Source organism: Cibotium barometz, chromosome 48 (genome assembly GCF_041138505.1).
Source record: "Cibotium barometz isolate CiBa-2024 chromosome 48, ASM4113850v1, whole genome shotgun sequence".
In the NCBI taxonomy this organism is placed as follows: domain Eukaryota; kingdom Viridiplantae; phylum Streptophyta; class Polypodiopsida; order Cyatheales; family Cibotiaceae; genus Cibotium; species Cibotium barometz.
The window spans coordinates 13,976,247-13,990,418 of record NC_141093.1 but is presented as its reverse complement, the minus strand read 5'-3'; positions in this window follow the sequence as shown (position 1 = coordinate 13,990,418).

The window sequence follows — 14,172 nt, the reverse complement described above, 5'->3', positions numbered from 1 at the left end:
TGAAATTTGGTTTTTCCTTCTAAGGTATGAAGCTGGAATTCCCTAATGTAACAAGCTTCAAAACAAACAAGATAAACACATCCAAAAATCTAAAAACAAGAAAGTGTAGGTTTTTTTATGATTGATGCTAGTGTTGTTCAAGGTGCAACCATGCTTGAAGTCGATCAATGCCGCATTTGTAATCCAAAAAGAATATGGTGACTTTCCATGTGTCATGAAGGACAAGATATCACTTTATCCTCATCAATAACAATCATTCAAACTCAAGTCCCAGCTTCACATGTAACAACTTTTAATTGCAAGAACCCCCATGTCAATAACTATCTACCACTCCAAACAAGGTGAAATCCTTGTCATCAACAAACCAATCTCTTCCTACTAAAAACATAAAATCCTCCACCATCAAGATCCCTTCCTACACTTAAACCCAATGCGAAGTCTAAGAACATAAAATCTTCCACCATCGAGATCTCTTCTGCAAAAAGCTTGAAATTTGATAGCCCAAACTTTCTAAGGCAAAACATCAACTCACCAAGATCAAAGAAATCTAATAAATGTTGCGCAAGAGCTTGTTTTATTAATGCAAGGTTATTATGAAACACTCCTATCTCAATTCCTAAAAGGTCGTCATCAAAAGTTCATTAATAAAAATCAGTAGTCTAGAAATTTAAATCACTAAGTAAGACATATTAGGACTCTTTTATACATGGCAATTTTGGTAATTTTATAACATATGGTTGACATATTTCTATGATGGTACAAAACCATAAGACTTGCATTATTATATTTCTACCATAATAGGATCTCAAAAGATAATCTTAAAACATGCACAACACCATCATAGCATGTGACTTAACACACTACACTTCATCCTCACAAGGTAATAGTTCAAGCTCTAACTTGTCTACATAAAAAAAAAGTTGGCTAGAGATCAATTTGCTATATATTTAGAGCTCCCAATGGAATACTCTTGTAAATGTTTCACTTTAGAACCATCTCCTTAAACATGCATGTAAGTGCCTAATTCTCTAATTTGTCCTACCCAATCCACTCTAAAGAAAAAGTCTTCAAAATGGAGTTGTAGACATGTTTATAAATGATTTATAACTCATCCTATAAGACTATGGGCAAAACTAAGCTTACTTTGGTACTTGAATACACTTTCAAAGCTATAGTTCTAAGGTCACTTTGAGTTTAGGGCTTGAGCTAAGCTATATTATGATCTATATATAGAATGTGAAATATAAGGCTCTAAAATCAATGGCCAATTGGCTAATTTGAACCTTGTGATCTAGGCATCCCAAATAGCCTCAAAAATCGGTTAATATTTTATCTCTAAATTGTTATTGAATTTCAAACCCTAGAGTGAGAATTCTAAGATTTTTGTAGCGTGCTTTTGACAAAATAAAAAAATGCAAATTTCAACCCCAATTTGTCAAAAGAATTCCATAAATTTTGTTAATTGACAAGAATTTAATCATGGATGAAATTATGTAGTCGTATTGATATACCATACTATTTTCTAGGACCTTCCATGGTCTTTTTTCCCCCATCCTAAAGGGAGAATTCTAAGATTTTTCAAGCGTGATTTTGAAAAAATAAAAAAATACAAATTACAACACCAATTTTGTCACAAAAGAATTCCACAAATTTATTCAATTAACAAGTGTTTAATCATGGATGAAATTTTGTAGTCGTATTTGTATACCATACTATTTTCTAGGATGTTCCATGATCTTGCCCATGTATCTCCAAAAAAGGCTTTAAAAAGCCTCCACATTTTTCCCAATTACGACTATAAAAAAAAATACAATAAATTTATGTAAATAGAGCTTAGAATGAGGATGTTGCTAATAGGACAAAAGTCTTGGTTAGATGTTACTACTCAACCGTTATGCCTTTGCATAGGCCACCCTTTGTTTCCAAACATGACTTATGTAGCTCTTAATACCTTTGCAAGGATATATCAATCTTAAAATGCCTTATCTCACTACTCAAAGTGCATAAAACTATGCAATCTCTCTAAAATTTAATACTATTCTTAGTGATGATGAGTCATTACCTCTTACAATCAATTTAGATCCTAAATATCTTCAACCATTCTTTTCAAAATTCTAGTCGTTTGATTAATATCGTCACTTATTTAGATGATGAAGCCTACTTAATTGGCTCATGGTGTGATGATGTTTTACATAGGTGGATTAGTCAATAGATGGAACATTACTCAAGCAACTTTGATTACTATACATATTAACATATAAAATTGGAATTAACTGTTTTACCTCTCAATTTAAGGAGTTTGTATTTTTTGAGTATTTTAAATGATTATATTAGTATTATTAGTCTTATTAATATTATTAGTATTTTAGTTATGATTATTATTAGTATTATTAGTCTTAAGAGAAAATTTAAAAATGTAAAATATTTTTAATTTTAATTATATTAGTGTTATTAGTCTAAAAGTTTTTAATGTATTGTTACCAATTGAATTAGGAATTAACCTTTTATCTTTCAATTTAAGAATATTATAGTTTCTTATATATCATGAGTGTCAAGGGGAAAAAGTGACCATGAATAAGAGTTGGGGAAAATGCCTTAGTCTTCCATTTCATAGTTTTTATAGGATGGTTAAATTATTTTCAATAGAATTTTAAAGACTTAAGATGTAATCACCCATTTTTATTTCTAATAAAAGCCTTAGTTTTTTAAATTTTTTCCATTGATATTAAAATTGAAAATGATTATGTTTCTTGTTAACAAAAAGTGTCTTTACATAGGTTGCCCTTTTTTCCAAATGTGACTTATGTATAGTTCTTAATACCTTAACAAGGGTGCTTTAACTTTAAAAAATGCATGATAGCCAAGGTCCTTTTCCAAGCATTGTAGTTGTTGATACCCTTGCCTAAGTATATTTGATCATATACCACTTTGGTACTTTATAAGGAGTGATGCTTATTAAAACTTCCCACCTCATTTGTTTTCAACATTGAGAAATACTAGTATGATTATATAAATACTTGTCAAGATTTTCATTTATGTGCTTTTGAATGGAGTCAAGCATGTTTTTGTGAGTTGCAGTCATAGAAATACATGCTTTATCATTGTCAAATTCATTGAACCTATTGACTTTATGTCTTTACATAGAGTAGGTACATGCATAGAAACAAAACTCTCCTATTTAAGGCATAAACATGGCTTCACACAAAAAAAAACTTCCTACGAGCTATAACATAGTTTTAATATTTGAGGCTCATGTGAGTAGTAAAAGATTAAAAGTTCTTCAATTATTATGTATTTTAATAACATAGTTTAAATATTTAAGGCTCATGTGAATAGTACAAACATAGCATAGTTTGAATATTTGTCGACATTAAAAAGATCAAGGCAAAGTCTTTAATCAGGCACCTATAAGCTAAGGGCAGAAGCAGCCCAATCTTCTAGCAAGGATGTTGAGAAGAGGGATGATAGGCCTAAGAAGAAAGGAAAATGCAACTATAGTCGAAAGACAGACCATTATAACAATTGAATGTAGAAAATGGCTAGAGATAGGAAAGAAGGGGGATGATAGGCCTAAGAAGAAAGGAAAATGCAACTATTTTTGGAAGTCAAACCATTATAACAATTGAATGCAGAGATGGGAAAGAAGGTGGATGATAGGCCTAAGAAGAAAGGAAAATGTAACTATTATCAGAAGATAGGCCACTATAACAATTGAATATAGCGAAAGGCTGGAGATGGAGAAGAAGAAAGAGTCAGGCATGGTTATAATGTCTAATGTATCAACACCAAGAGTTGAAAATAATGAGTCAATAAACTATGTGTAGCATGGTTGGGCATTCATTGTGCACTACATTTATGACCCTTCTATCCATGATGTATGCATGTCAGTGTGACAGATTAGTATGTTTGGTATTTTGATAGTGGTGCTAGTAGTAAGTACATTACTTCCCAACATGATATATTTTCCTCCCTTGAGTTTGCTCCTCAAGGAGGCACAATCACACTTACAAATAACTTCTCATATTCAATGAAAGGAATTGGTTCTTACAGCTACCTCCAAAAGCCATAATCCCCATTTCCTAAATCACTCATCCTATCGGCTTCGGTGGTGGCAAGTGATATTTTTAAACCACATAATTTCTTTGCATGGGTCCCACATCAAGGAGAGGTGGTGCTTAGAGCCTAAGCCAAAGATGCCCACCGATAAAGTTGTCAAATGATGACCCATGAGCCAGCTCCGCCTACCCACAAATCCATCATGCACTCCCACATGATCATCCCAACCTCCACAACATCCACTTTGGTTGGCCTTCCACTAGATTAATGGTTGAGAATCTATGGCACAAAATGATAACTCAAGGAAATGTGCATGAGAATGTTGAAAAACTATGGCACAAAATTATAACTCAAGAACAAGTGCATGAGAGGGTAGAAGACATGGTATTACTCATGAACAAGTGCATGAGAGGGTAGAAGACATGGTATTACTCATGTATATTACCATGAACAACAAATAGAAACTGAAGTATTGAGTCCAAGGTCCTCTACTGATTAGTCATTAAAATCGCTCCTTAAGGTGCAGTAAAGATAGAGAACCTAGATGGGTTAAGATGGAATGATATTTCAATGGTAACAAAGCTGAAACGCTACTATGGACTTCTCACCCAAGACATACTCTATCAAATTCAAAAAAGAAAAAGGCAGGGAAGCAAGAGGCTGGACAACAACAAATAGAGAGCGTGCCTTGAGGAAAATGCCCTACAAAAAAGAACCAAAGAGGCTATAGGCTTCACGCATATAAATCTCTGTACATGTGCCAACCAACCTTCATAACATAATTAAGATTTAAAAAATGGTGGAGCCTGATCACCAAGGTAACTCCTACATTTAGAATCCAAGTTCAAAGAAAATCATATCCTAGGTCTCTACAAACACACCCTCAAACATCAAATCCAAGTGGTTGTGGAGACCCAAAGCCATGCCTCCAACACCATGCCCAAGTTTTAATAAGGAGTGGAGAATAGGTTGGCCCTTGATTCGCGTGCCACCAACAAAACACCACCAACGAAGTAGTTGAAAAAAACCATGGATGTTTCACCAAGTCTATATCCCATTAATCCAAATTAATAAGGATCCACCCTTGGGACCAAGCCTTTGAGAGAGCCATACACACTCCCTTGGCACCACCAAGCATCCCCTAGGCCCACCAAGCCCAAAGAGATCACCATGGTTGCGCAACACCCCCATGTGCCATGTCACAAACACCAACTCACCAACTAGAAGGCTAAAGTTTAAATAAGTGTGCCAACAAAGCCATCCGCAATGGCATCCAAGATTTTGTCATGGATGGGAAAGCGGCTCTTTGCCTTTGCTCATTGAGCCCACATGGTAAGCCATAAAAACCTTGTACATATCTAGCTTAATATCCCCATCCCAGTATACATTCACATCTACCATGAATGATTAAAAACATAAAATCCCAAAATAAAATAAAAAACAATATAAACCAAAAACTCACACATGTGTGCCACCCGCACACATGTGCATCCACACCCATACATGTTTATTTACACACATGTGCATGTATACATGTTTACTTACACATGCATATATGTGAATAGTCCTAAATCCAACCATCTGTGCACACACACAAAATACACAAAATGTGTGTGCACACTCCCAAAAAAATGTGTGTGCACACTCCCAAAAAAAGTAAAGACCCTTACATATGCCACCCCCACTCTCCACCTACACACATGTGCACACACTTTTACTTACAGGCGTGTGCACACATACATGTACACAAAATAAATAAATAAATAAACATATGCACATGTGTGACATCCACATACACACTTACACATACGAGGCATACACTTTTACTTACACACTTGTGCATATACGCATGTGCACATTCCAAAAACACACAACTCGCACATGCACACATACACACCTACACATGCACACTTTCCAGATACACAATTCCACACACATGTATAACATATGCATACACACGTGCATAATCACCCCCTCTCCACCCACACACATGTGCACCCACACTTGCATGCATGTGCACACACTTTTACTTATTCGCATGTGCACACATTTTTACCTATGCACATGTGCACCGCACTTTTACTTATGCACACATGCACGCACACATGTGCACATACTTTTACTTATGCACATGTGCACACATGTATGTGGAAAAAATAAAACAAGCACATGTATGCCTCCCACACGTACACTCACACTTGCACGTGTACACTACCCCCACACATATTTGCCCACACATGCACACATATGCAACCACATGCACACACACACGCCTTTTTTTTTTTTAACATTCCCCTTTCTCTCCCTTTCTCTCCCTCCCCCCCTGCATTTTCTTACCCCCCTTTCCCTTTAATCCCTCCCCTCATTTTCTTCTTTCAAAAAAATACCCCCTCTAATTCCCCCCCCCCCTCCCTCCCCACCCAAAAAAAAGAAGAAGAAGACCCCCTCCCTCCCCCCATTTTAATTTACCCATTACTTTTTATATGCCCAAAGACCTACCCTCTCTCTAATTTTTTTAAAAACTAATCCTCCCTTGAAAAATCCTCCTTTTTTTAGTTTTTAGTTGATTTTTATTTTTCTTAGAAAAACCCGTAGTACTTAATTTTTCTTTTAAAAATAGAATTTTTTAATAATATAAAAACAACTTAAAAAAATGTGATACTTGCATGGCCGCATGGCCACACAGGCGCTCAGTTGTATGGCCATGTGGCCGGGCCCCCAATTGGGGAGCCCAAGGACGACACGCATGTCACACAAAGTGCCGCCATCTCCTCTAACCTGCCTATTGCTGCTCACACGCTGCTCACCATGTTGTCACCACCACCCATAGTATAAACATTCCTTCCCCCTCACCTTTAAGATTGGTTTCCCACCTGTTGCATGCGATCCAAACTGTTGATGTCGTGTCACATGCCCCTTCCTCCTCCCCCCGTTGTGCCATCTGCAACTCCCACCAAAGTCCCTCCCATCGCCTCCTCGCTATATGGACGCCGGCACTACTCCCTTTATCCACCATGATCATAGATCTCCTGCCCTGTTGTCTCCTCCACTCACTCGCCACATCGTAAAAATTTTGCACTCGTTTCCTTCCCTTTCCTCCGTCGATCCAGTCTGCCTATGGTACATATGAGTGAGAGAGAGAGAGAGAGATGACTCCCTTTACAATGCACTCTCTATGTGCTAAATGGGTTACAACCACTCCAAGGGCGGCTACCTCGATATCCATATTGTCATGATATTAATAACAAGAGAGATAGTGCTCAAAAAGGTCTCCCTGGCCTTGGGAAAGAGAGGGGAAGATAACGCTCAAGAGAGATCTCTACTCACCTTGGAAAAAGGAGGGATATGCACTAGCCCCATGAGTAGCCAAGCCCAAGGTGGTGCCACCAAGATGTACTTATAGCCTCTCGGATGTGAATTGGATGTGATGGGGCCCACAAAATCTATGCCCCAATGCTCAAAGGGATCCCATGGAGGTGAAGAGTGAAGGGGGAGATGATTCTGGGTGGTTGGTTTGGGTCCTATCCTTTGACACACATAACATTCCTTCACATGTTGCTTGGAATTTGAAAAGAGGGAAAGCCACCATAGACCTGACTATATAATCTTTATGGCTGTGATGTGCCATGTTGAGTGTTCACCACCTAGTCCTAAGTAGGCCTCTTCCATTATCATGGGAACCTCATGTGGGTTGACACCCGACCTCATTACTGCATTTTTACCCATTTTGTAAAGTTGGCCTGTTATTATCTACTATGGTCTACTCTTTAACAACAACCTCCTCTTAGCCCTAGCATCTACAAAGGGAGGAGCCTAGCAGTACTGAGAGCAGCATGATAATATTCTCATACTAGGTGGGTGTAGCATTGATTTCAAATAGCATGCTATTAGGGATGCCTTCTTTTGAGGATGGCTCTCCACTTGGAATACTGACATGTGATCTACCAAGACTTGTTCTTTGCATGATCTTACTGTAATCTCAAACTCAAATTCTTGAAAGAGAAGTAGCCACTTCCACACTCATTTGAAGACCTGGGCCTTGTTTAGGAGATAGTTCAAGGTTTAGTGATCACCACAAAGTGGTGGCCTAATAATAAGGCGTGCCCTAAATTTTTGAAATAAGTAAACAAAGGCCAAACCTTCTTGCTCGATGGTGGAGTAGTTACACTCATCCCTATAGAGCTGTCTTCTTGCATAGTGTAGTGGTTGATCCATCTTCAAAGCTGCATTTGGTTAGGCTAGCACTACTCCTATTTTGCCACCCCACTAGCATCAATGTGCACATAAAAAATGAGATCCTAGTTAGGAGGTAACTAGTATTGGGGCATGTACCAACATATGCTTCAAGAAAGCAAAGGCATTCTCTTGGTCTGGACCCCAATGGTATGGCACATCTACATCATGAAACAACCTATTGAGAGGGAAACAAATGTGAGGATACATCCTTTCAAACCTCCTCTAATAGCTAGTGTGCCCCATAGGCGCCCCAAGAGCTCCTACACCCACTTAGGATTGGTCGGTGGAGTGAGTCAAAGGATTACAATGATCTTATCTAGATCTTGGGAGAGGCCTTCTACCAAGATCACGTGCCTTAATAAGGCACCTTGGCTCACTAAGAAATGACACTTAAAGGGGTTATGCTTGAGAGTTGAGTGCATGCACTTACCAAACACTAGTGTAAGCTGAGGCAAGTGCTCTCCCCATGCAATGACTCTTGGAGTACCCTTACGTCATCTCTCAAACTCCGGGTCCCCTAGGATTATCACCTTCATGATTTTCTATTATGGGGAGGACTCCTCTAGTGTGATGGCCAATGTATGCAAGGATTCAGCCTATTTGACCATGAGCATTGTTGTGTGGAGGGCTCTTCTAACACTTCTTTATCCAACCATTGTTCCAACAAGGGCAACTTTGTACCACTTGGATCTATATCTAACTCCACTATGTCCACCATGTTACATTCAAAACCTTGATATAGGACTCCAACTAATTCCCCAATGGTTTGTCACGTTCACTTTCTAGCCCTAATGGAGCCTAGTTGTTATCCAAGGGTTTTCCTTGCCACTATTTTGAAGAGAACTCATACCATAGTAGTACGAATAACTCCTCTATAGAGAGGTGCTCTTGCTCTCCCTCCTATGAGGATGGTATCATGCAAGGTGGCTCCACTTGAGGCCTCATCCATCCCCTTCTCCAAAGATAAGGTCAGTGTGCCTTTGACGGTGGGGACATGTAAGTTGTCTCGACCCTAGTCATGCACCACTCGAGCAGCTCGCAACCATGGCCTTCCTATCAATAGACTTAACTCCTCTTGCTAGTGGCAAGTCTAGGACTACAAAATTCATGTGGAACATCAATCCTTCCAAGGAAACTGAGACTAGCCTCACCATTCCTAAAGGCACGACTTCTCTTTGGCCACTCTGATGTGGCAATGAGGGCCAGTTCATTGATGCAAAGACCCAACACTTTCTTTGGCATGATGTAAATTATCTTGACCCCAGTCATGCACCACTCAAGCAATTCGCACGGCCTTCCTATATCAATAGACTATACTCCTTTGCCTAGTGATAAGTCGAGGACAAGTCTAGGACTACAAAATTCATGTGGAACCTCAATCCTTCCAAGGAAACTGAGATTAACCTCACCATTCCTAGAGGCACAACTTCTCTTTGGTCAGCCACTCTGATGGCAAAGAGGGTTGGGACGGTGATGTGAAGCCCCGACATTTTCTCTAGCATGATGTTGACTCCTAACCTGCCATCTACAATGACTCCAAAGACTTGGGTTCCACCGACATCGACTGTCACCCTTGGGCTATGATGCGATGGTTTGCTACTCTCGATGATGTGAAGCAAACACCATCTTGCTCCCTAGGTTTCCCACCATCACTAATAGGTAATCATTCATCATGTAGGCTTCTCGGATCCATCCACCTTTGAGGAATCAACCTTTGAAGATGCTTGGCAGATTCTGAGCTTAGATGAAATAACTGATAAAGGGGAATCTCCACCTTTAATCCTGAAAATATCAATTCCCATCCTTCTGGCAAGGAGGCATCTTCAGTTTGGGCCTCTGCCTCCCACAAAAGAGGAGAGGGACGATGTTCATCAATTTCCATGGGGGGAGTTGGGCTCAATGCCTCCATTGCTTTCTTGAAGGCTTGCTCTAGCTCACACGAAACTATAGGGGTGGGGTAGGTGAGGGGGCTCTCAATGCTCCTTGGGATCAGTTGACTCTGCCCCACCACTATGGGGGGCTCTTGTGAACTTGTCCTTTGTGACTGTCTCAACCATGTTGACTATAGGGGTGGCTAGAATGGGTTTGCGACAATCCTTGGTGTAGTGATCTCTGCTATATCCAGATAGTGCATGCACAAGGGAGTGCCCTCTGGTATTGAACATTGAGTTTGATAATGTCCACTCTTGCCACATTTGAAGTCGATGATAGGCCTAGTGTGGTTGGGTGGAGGATGCCACTTGGTGATTAATTGTGGTGGCCTTGCCCCATATGCCAAATTAGTCAGAGGAGTAGTTGGATAGATCACCAAATTATTTGGGGGATAATCTTGGGCCACTTGAGGGGATGGTGCTGCCAAAAGATAGGGTTGGTAAGTGGGGATTGTACTGGCTTTCTATTGCATTTGCACTGGAGAGGGAATGGTGTGTATGTCACCTCGGTACCCATGGTGGTAGAGCTTGAGCATATGAGGTAGTGTGGTGGATAGGGGCATTGGGCATAAGTGGCTGTTGCACTCGAGGCTAGGTAAGTGGTGGAGCGAGGTAGTGTGCCAAGAAGGATACCGTCAGGTTTTCCACAGAGTAAGTGGCCTAGGCATGTGTGGAAACATGCCCAAGTGGTGCAGTAGTGGTTAAGGATACCATGTAGTCTTTTGCCGCACGAAAGGATTTAGAGGGGTAGCTCCTTGTTGGTGGAGGTGTTGGTGCATTAACTACTAAAGACCCTTGAGATAATAGCAGTCCTTGTCCTCATGGCCCCATCCTTTGGGGCAGAACAAGCAATACTTCTTAGAAGGGCACCTGGAAGATGGCCTTAAGAGTTTCACACCATGCACCATGGGTTGGCTTTGGTATCTTTGGTCTTGTGCTCTTTGATCTCCTTTCTAAGGGCGGCCACACTGTTCATTCTCGTGTGACCTCTTATAATCCTCAAGCTCCTTTTTGGGCAGAGCCAACTTATCTAGTGAGGCTGATGTAGAAGTTACTGCAAGAGCTAGTGGGGGCATGAGTATAGTTGAGGTTGAGGATAGACCAGTGATAATGGGAGGCCACGAGGTACTATGCTTTGCTCTGAGTCAAGCATTCTCTAGTTGAGTAGCCCCTGCATGTGCCATCTAGAGGGAGGTCACGGGTGGAGCCAAGGCTAAGGATAGACCAGAGATCATGGAATCCATGAGGTACTATGCATTGCTATAAGTTAAGAATTCTCTAGTTGAGTAGCTTGGCCTTGAAAGTCTTGTAAGGTGCCTTTTGGAAGGAAGGTCTCTCTCAACTTTCACTCTGTCTGTGCAGGGAAGGCTTTGAGCAACCATTGTTACAGCATGTAATTGTCAGGATCTTAGAGTAGCCAAGTTACCAAAACCTTTGCTCGAGTAATGAGCTTGGCCAGTGGCTCATCCTCCTTCATAAAGATTTGATTGAGCTCTTGGGTGATAAGGTTGTAGTTGTTCCCTGGGCTAGAATGTAGCCAAGAATTAGTGCCATAGGGAATGTGTCCAGGAACTAGTGCCATAGGGAATCCCAATCTTGAAAGTGGTTGTTGGTAGGAAACTAGCTATACCACCAGTTTGGACTTTCTTCCAAAGTAGTTCCCTACGACTAGTTTGGAGAGGGGGCATGCACTTACTCTCACTAGGCACTCAACACTCAACACTCACAAAAGAAAACAAAAAAAAGAGGATACTATTCTTGACCTCTAGGAAAGTCCCACCTTGATCGGCCAATTTTAAGCTTATAGCCATAGGTCTGGGCTCATTCATAGCTACCAAGAGAAGGGAGAGAGGAATAGGAAAGAGGAAGAGGGAGATGGGGTTCTATCTAGGGAGGAGGATCACTGAGGGAGCTTGGTGGAGGGAGATTTGGAGGCAGCTTTTCTTGGTTGCCCTCTCTCCCTACTTCAACAATCTCTCTCTAACTATTCCCACCATCATCTCCGCCCACCACCCCCAACCCCCTCCACCACTAACCTTGCTCCTTCCTTTCTCTCTCTATCTATTACCATCTTCCCTTCCTCTCCTCTCCTCTCTCCAACCATCTCACATCTTTTTGTTGCTCTTCTCTCTCTATATCTGTCTCTTTGCTCACTCTCTCTCTCTATCTACCATCCCTCTCTCTCTCTCTTGATGAAAAACAGATAGAGGGAGAGGAGACACACACACAGGAGCAAACCCTAATGTATATTGCAAACCCTAACCATAGAGGGAAGCCATCTCCCTTCTCACACAATGCATAAAGCCATAATCCATAATACACGACACACTATATGTTGTGTCCACACACATCTAACCCTAGCTAATGTCCACACACTATGACCAATTGGATGCGGTCATTTATGTCTCACACATGCTGCTACCTAACATGCCAGCACATAGCATAGCTGGCACACACTGACATCGAGCTTGAATCTCAATAGCCCCTCTCAAGCTCATGATGTACTGCCATAGATGAAGATGAAGATGAGCTTGGGCTATCAAAGCTCTCAACACTCCTCCTCAAGCTCATCCCACGTACTCCCAACATAGTATGGAAGTACTCAAACTTCTCCCTGCTAAGTGGCTTTGTAAAGATGTCAGCCACTTGCTCTTCAGTCTTCACATACTGTAGATCCATTGTACCATCGAGCACTTTCTCTCTGACAAAGTGATAATGGACATCTATGTGTTTGGTCCGCGCATGAAACACTGGATTCTTGGCCAACTGTATGCTGCTCATGTTGTCACAATGAATGACAACTTTGCCATCAATAGGCTCAACCAAATCAGCCAAGAGACCCTTTTAACCATACTCCTTCACAAGTAGCACCTGCCCAATCAGTATCTGTGTAGCCATGTATATCCAAGCCTTTACCGTGCTCATAAAGAAGACCATAATGTGCAGTGGTCTTTACATATCGCATAATGCGTCTCATTGCATCCAAATGAGGTTTTCTGGGGCTTTGCATAAATTCACTTACTAGCCCCACAGCATAACTCAAATCCGGGCGTATGATAGTCATGTAAATAAGACTACCAACCATCTTTCTGTACATAGATGGATCATCCAACTCTTCACCAAAATCAGCCCGCAACTTCACATTCTGCTCCAAAGGTGTACTCATTGGCTTACACCCTGCCATCCCATATTTTGCCAACATATCCAATGCATATTGGTGTTGCACTAACCATGCATGGTCTTTGATCACTTCAATTCCAAGAAAGTATCTCAATTCACCCAAGTCTTTCATGTCAAACTGCCCACTCAATGCCTTCTTCACATGCTTAACGTCTGTAGCATGATCTCCTGTGACAATCAAGTCATCCACATAGATGACAAGTAAGACAATCCCATGATCTGTTTTCTTCACATAGAGTGAAGAATCTACTGTAGAAACCTGAAATCCAAGGGAGATAAGATATCGGCTCATCTTATCACTCCAAGCACGAGGTGCTTGCTTCAAACCATATAATGCTTTCTTTAATCTGCATACATGAGTGGGATACTTTGGGTGTACATAACCTTATGGCTGTGCCATATAAACTTCTTCTTGTAGATTACCATTTAGAAATGCATTTTTCACATCCATTTGATGCATTTCCCAACCATTTGCTGCAGCCATAGCAATGACTGCTCTCACTGTTCCCATCTTTGCCACTGGACTAAATGTTTCATCATAGTCCAAGCCTTGGGTTTGTGCATAACCCTTAGCTACCAATCTTGCTTTATGTCACTCAATGGAACCATCTGACTTGCATTTCACTTTGTAAACCCATTTGCAACCAAATCCCATGTTTCATTATGAACCAATGCGTCCATCTCAACATCCATTGCCTTCTCCCATACATGCTTTCCAATAGCTTCTGTATAGCATGTAGGTTCCACATGCTTTACCAAAGAGGTCATA